The sequence below is a fragment of the Carlito syrichta genome, unplaced genomic scaffold (assembly GCF_000164805.1).
Source record: "Carlito syrichta isolate Samal-C Ts95f unplaced genomic scaffold, Tarsius_syrichta-2.0.1 Scaffold314793, whole genome shotgun sequence".
NCBI classification, from domain to species: Eukaryota; Metazoa; Chordata; class Mammalia; order Primates; family Tarsiidae; genus Carlito; species Carlito syrichta.
Window position 1 is genome coordinate 367,675 of NW_007258889.1, and position 5,809 is coordinate 373,483.

Sequence of the window (5,809 nt, forward strand, 5' to 3'; positions counted from 1 at the left end):
GGGTTGGCTGTGAGCGTGCCACTGCACTTCAGCCTGATTGATGGAGTGAGACTCCAATTAAAAAACAAACAAACAAACAAAACAAAAAACCTGGAATCTCAAACAAACAAAACTAAATGCTCATCTAAATTTGAATTCACTGTTTTTGTGTTCTTTTAGTCTCATTGTCCTGACTGGTTTTATTATAAGTAAATGATAAACATTTTTCTTTGTAAAAATACATTTGTTTTAATAAAAGTTTTCACTTTTTCATGAGGTGCTTGTTTGGTTTATTTTAGGAGGATAAGAATTCTGTTGCTAAAGAAACAGTTGGAAAATCAATGGCTAGGTACAATGGCTCATGCCTGTAATCCCAGCACTTTGGGAGGCTGAGGCAGGAGGATCGCTTGAGGTTGGAAGTTTGAGACCAGCCTGGGCAACAAAGCATGACACTGTCTCTCCAAAAATTAAAATAGATAAAAATTGGAAAAGTCAGTGATCTGAACTGTACTGTCAGATACTAACCATGTGTGTTGTCCACTGTGGAAGACACCCACCACACACGGCTCTTCACATTTAAATTAATTAAAATAAAAACTTACTCCCTTACACTGGCCACAGTTTAAGCATACATGTGGCTACTGTGCTGGACAGTGCAGATACAGAACAGTTCCCTAATCACGGAGAGTTCTTTTGGACTATGCTGGTCCAGGAAAGAGCTTGAGATGACACCCATGAGCTGTGGGTTCCAGGCCCAGCCCTGCCCTGCTGTTTGTACAACTTTGGGCAAATCACAGCTCCCCTCTGGGCTTCGGTTTCCTCATTTGAGAGCAAGCAAAAGTGCCCTGTTCCTCTCACCTCCCAGGGCAGTTGAGCGTGGAGGGACAGGGTCAGGGCTGGGCCCTGGCTGAGGCCAGGGGCAAGTGGAGCACCCGGCGAGCCCTGCAGCCAGATCTAGCTCCACCCTGGGCGAAGGGAAGGGTCCCAGCCCTGGAGACACCAAGGGGCTCTGACCAGTGGCCTGGTTCCTTGATGGGAGTGGAGGGCTTGGCAACCACCTTCCCAACCCGTCCCTGGAGTCTTCTCACCTGAGAGCTGGAAGGAGGTGCGGTGGCTGGGTCTGCTGCCTCTCCGGTCTCTGCTCGGCTCAGTGCTCCGGGCCTGCCTTTAAAGCCCTCGAGGTGCCCCCCAAGCCCCGCCCCCGTGAAGCCAGGCTTCCCTCACAGCAAGAGGTGGGGCACAGGCACAACCTATCAGTCCTGCCTCACCCTTCCATTTGTTAGCTTAGATGTGGGGAGGGGAGTTGACCTTCAAGGTGGGGGTGATCGTGGTAGGGGCAACTCTGCAGTTGGGCACGAGGGCCTGGCAGGAGGCAAGCTCTCTGGGTTTCGGCCCGCTGTGTCCTTGGCACGCAGCCCTCAGATGACGTGGGACCCTTCACGGGCGGAGGTAGGCAAGGAAATGAACCAGATGACTTCGGGCTTGGAGAAGGTGTATGTCACCACTTGCTGGTGTTTGAGGAGCAGGGAGGGTGTGAACGAGGTGACATATCGATCCCCTGTTCCCTTGCTGGGCTCTATAAACACACGGTATTGCAGATACCAGGTGCAGTGGGCCATGGGCTGATGGCCCTGCCGTCTCTGCCAGAGTCTCACGTTCTAGTCACCTCTGAGGCTCCCGCTTTCCCTGGAAGCCCTTCATCAGTGTCTCCTCTCTCAGGCCCTCTGTGTGGGACTGGGCTTGGCTTACAGCTCCCCTTCAACCCCTTCAGATCGGCGCCTACCCTACCTCTGGCAAGCCTCTACCCAGAGTCAGTTCCTGGAGGCTCCTGCCTGTTTAGGCTCCCTCATCTTGCTGTCAGAGGGAGCCAGTCGACATTAAGCATAAGACATATATATATATATATATTGAGTTGGGGGTCTCACTCTGTTGCCTAGGCTGGAATGCAGTGGCATGATAACTGCTAGCCACAGCTTCAACTTTCTGGCCTCAGGCAATCCTCCTGCCTCAGCCTCCTGAGTAGCTGGGTATATGCCATCGCATCCGGATAATTAAAAATTTTTTTTTGTAGAGGTAAGGTCTTGCTATTTTTTTTTGAGTTGGAGTCTCACTCTGTCGCCAGGTTGGAGTGGAGTGGCACACTCCCAGCCACCGCAGCCTCGACCTGCTGGGCTCTGGCGATCCTTCCTCCTCAGCCTTCCAAGTAGAGGGAAGCACAGGCGCGTGCTACCATGCCCGGTTAATTTTTTTTTTGAGTTGGAGAGGTCTTGCTATGCTATCTTGGCTGGTCTTGAACTCCTAGGCTCAAGCAATCCTCCCATTTCGGCCTCCCAAATTGCTGGATCTATAGGCATGAGCCATTACACCCAGCCCACAACTTTTCAATATAAAAACACAACTTAAAATGGCAGGCTGGGCAACACAATAAGACTACATAAATAAATAAATTAGCTGAGAGTGATAGCGTGCGTGCACTTGTAGTCCCAGCTACTCGGGAGGCTGAGGTGGAAGGATCACCTGAGCCCAGGGGGTGGAGGCCATAGTGAGTCATGATGGTGCCACTGTCCTCCAGCCTGGGTGACAGAGGAGACCCTGGCTCAAAAAAATCTTAAAATGGTTAGTAAATAAATGAAAAGAAAGCATTTACCAAAGATATGCCAGAAAACAACATGGTACGCTTGTTGGCTTATTTGACTTTGACACGGTTGAGATGGACGCTGTGAGCTCTCAGCGGTTTTTGATTTTTCCACAGTGGAGACTGGAGATATTGCCCTTGTGCATGGCCATCAGGGCCCCATCCTTGTCTGGGGAGTTGTGGTGGCCCTTGGGTCTTGGAGAAGGGCAGTGGTACCCACGCTCACAGCCAGCCTTGCTGAGAATTAATGCGTGAGGACAGAGCTGGCTGGGCGGTGTCCATGGCAACCGGCTGCCCAACGTTCTGGAACCACTCTCACCGAAGCAGGATGCCATGATTCAGCAGCTGGCAGAGAGGAAGGTGACAAAAAAACAGGGCAGGCCCTGGTGATCAGGAGACTAAGAGATGGAAGGGCTTCAACGGGGCCTGGGGAAGCAGGGGGGTGGGAGCCACTCCACCCACGCTCAAGGGGAATGGAGAGCTAGCATTGCCATGGAAACGGGCAGTCAAGCTCTCAGCAGAGCCCAAGTGGTACTAGAGTCCAGACTTCGTCTGTGCTCGTGAAGGGAGCTGTGCCCTTGACTGTTCTCTCACAGGGTGGGCTGCATGAGGGGTGGCATCTTTACCAAACAGAAGCATGTCGCCCCTTCCCTGGGCGATGGCAAGTATTACCATGTGCAGGCACTGCCAGTTGTGAGAGTGGCGGCCTTGGGGCCAGGGAGCTCTCAGTCATGGAAATTGCATGTTTTCCTCACAACGGGACCTTGTCTGAGGGAGAGGGATGGCTTTCCTGGTTCTGCCTTCTTCCAGCTGTTGAGCTTTACATAGATCTCTCCTGCTCTCTGAGCTGTTTTCTGCTTCAGGAAATGAGGAAAACAACTTGCTGTGAAGGTGATGTACAGCACCCAGAACATTGTGAGCATTTATTAATAATTCATTTTAAACTGTCTCCCTCTTTTCCTCTCTGAGTCTCAATTGACTTCATCTGTGAAATGGAAATCATTTATTTCTATCCCGAAGGGCTGCAGCGAAGAGAAAATGTGACAAGTCTGTGCACACACTTTGCATACATGGGGAAATTCTCCTTCCTCGAGGCTTGAGGAGGGCAATTCCCTAAAAAGCATCACTTTATAGCCAGGCAGAGTGGGACACACCTGTAGTCTCAGCTACTCAGGAGGTTGAGGTGGCAGGATCACTTGAGTCCAGGAATTCGAGACCAGCCTGGGCAACATAGCAAGACTCTATCTCAAAAAAAAAAAAAGTTGCTCTGTGAATCCATGTTTCCCCTCCCACCAATCATGGCTCAGAGGGACACCTACCCAGTTGCGACTGAAAGAGGTGGCGGGGATGTAGACTATGGAGGCTGGACCCACTGGTCTAGGGGGTCTTGGAACCGGTAAGGCCAGGGTTGGAATCTCCAACACTGGCTAACTGAGTAACCAGGAAATCCAAATTCTGGGCCTACCAAGTTGAAGACCAGATTCCAGGACACATTCCTATTTCATCCCCTTCCCCCGGGGAGGGGGGAGGTGTGTGGACCCTGTCTTTGTCACCACAATGATGACGATGTTGTGTGTCAGGCCCTGATAAGCCTTTTGCATGAATGCATGCAATTACTTTTCACGTAGGATATAATTGCTACTATTTCTTCAGATGGAGAAACTGAGGCTTAGATGAAGCAATCCCCATCCTGAATCCACACACCAAAAAGGAGAGCTGGGTCTGAAACTCAGGTCCCTGTCCTTCTAGGAGGGATGTAGTATGCAGAATGATGGTGCCCCTAAAGATGTCCCTATACCCATCCCTGGAACCTGTGAATATATTACATGGCAAAAAAGACTTTGCAGGTGTGATTGAGGTTACAGACTTTATTTTTTTCTTTTTTTGTTTTCCTTCCTTCCTTCCTTTCTTTTGTTACAAACTTTAAGATAGGGAGACTATGCTGGGCATAGTGGCACACACTAAAGTCCCAGCTACTCCGGAGGCTGAGGCAGGAGGATCACTTGAGCCCAGGAGTTTGAGACCAGTCTGAGCAATCTTATGCTGGATTATCTGACCGTGTCCAGTTCAATCACATAGCCCTTAAAACAGAGTTTTTTCTTCTGCTAGAGGTGGAAGAGATGCGGCTGAAGGACAGATCAGAGATCTGGAGTTATGGAAGGGCTCCATGAGCAATGGCTGGTCTGAAGATGTTGTTGGGTGGGGGAGGCGAGGGCTGTGGGACAAGAAATGTAGGTGGCCTGAGGAACTGAGAGAGGTCCTCTGCTGACAGCCAGGAAACAGAGATGTCAGTCTCACAACCAGAAAGAACTGAATTCGGGCTGGGCACCATGGCTCTTGTCTGTAATCTCAGCACTTTGAGAGGCCGAGGCGAGAGGATTGCCTGAGCCTAGGGGTTTGAGACCAGCCTGAGCAGCGCAAAGAGACTTTGTCTCTACAGTAAATCAACAAATTAGCTAGGCATGATGGCCTGAGCCTGAAATTCCAGCTACTTGGAAGGCTGAGGTGGAAGGATCACCTGAACCCAGCAGGTTGAAGCTATAGTAGCCATGAGTGTGCTACCGCACTCCAACCTGGGGGTGAGTGAGACTCTGACTCAAAAAAAAAAAGAAGTGAATTTGGCCATCAACCTGGATGAGCCTGGAAGTGGATTCATTCCAGGAGCCCCCAGAAAGGAGCGTGGCTTGGCCAACACCTTGATTTCAACTTTGTGAGATTCAAACAAAGGATCCAGTGAGCCACTCTGCACCTGGACTTCTGACCTACAGAACCAAGAGAGAATAAGTGTGTTGTTTCCGGCTTCTGAATTGTGGTCATTTCTTATAGCAACAGCAGAAAATAATGTAAGGTTACAGCCTTGGGAAGGTTTCTGTTTAGTGAAAACTGGCCCAGCATGAATGTTCATGTAATTTTTCAAATACAATTAAGGAAGATTTTTTTTTTTTTTAAGTCAGAGTCTCACTCTATCATCCAGGCTGGAATGCAATGGCATACTCACAGTCACCGCAGCCTCGACCTGCTGGGCTTAGGTGATCCTTGCACCTCAGCCTTCCAAGTAGCCGGAACTACAGGCACGCACTACTATGCCCGGCTAATTTTTTTGATTTATTGTGGAGATGAGGTCTCGCCAAGTTGCCCAGGCTGGTCTTGAATCCCTGGGCTCAGGCAATCCTCTCGCCCCCACCCCCACCAAAG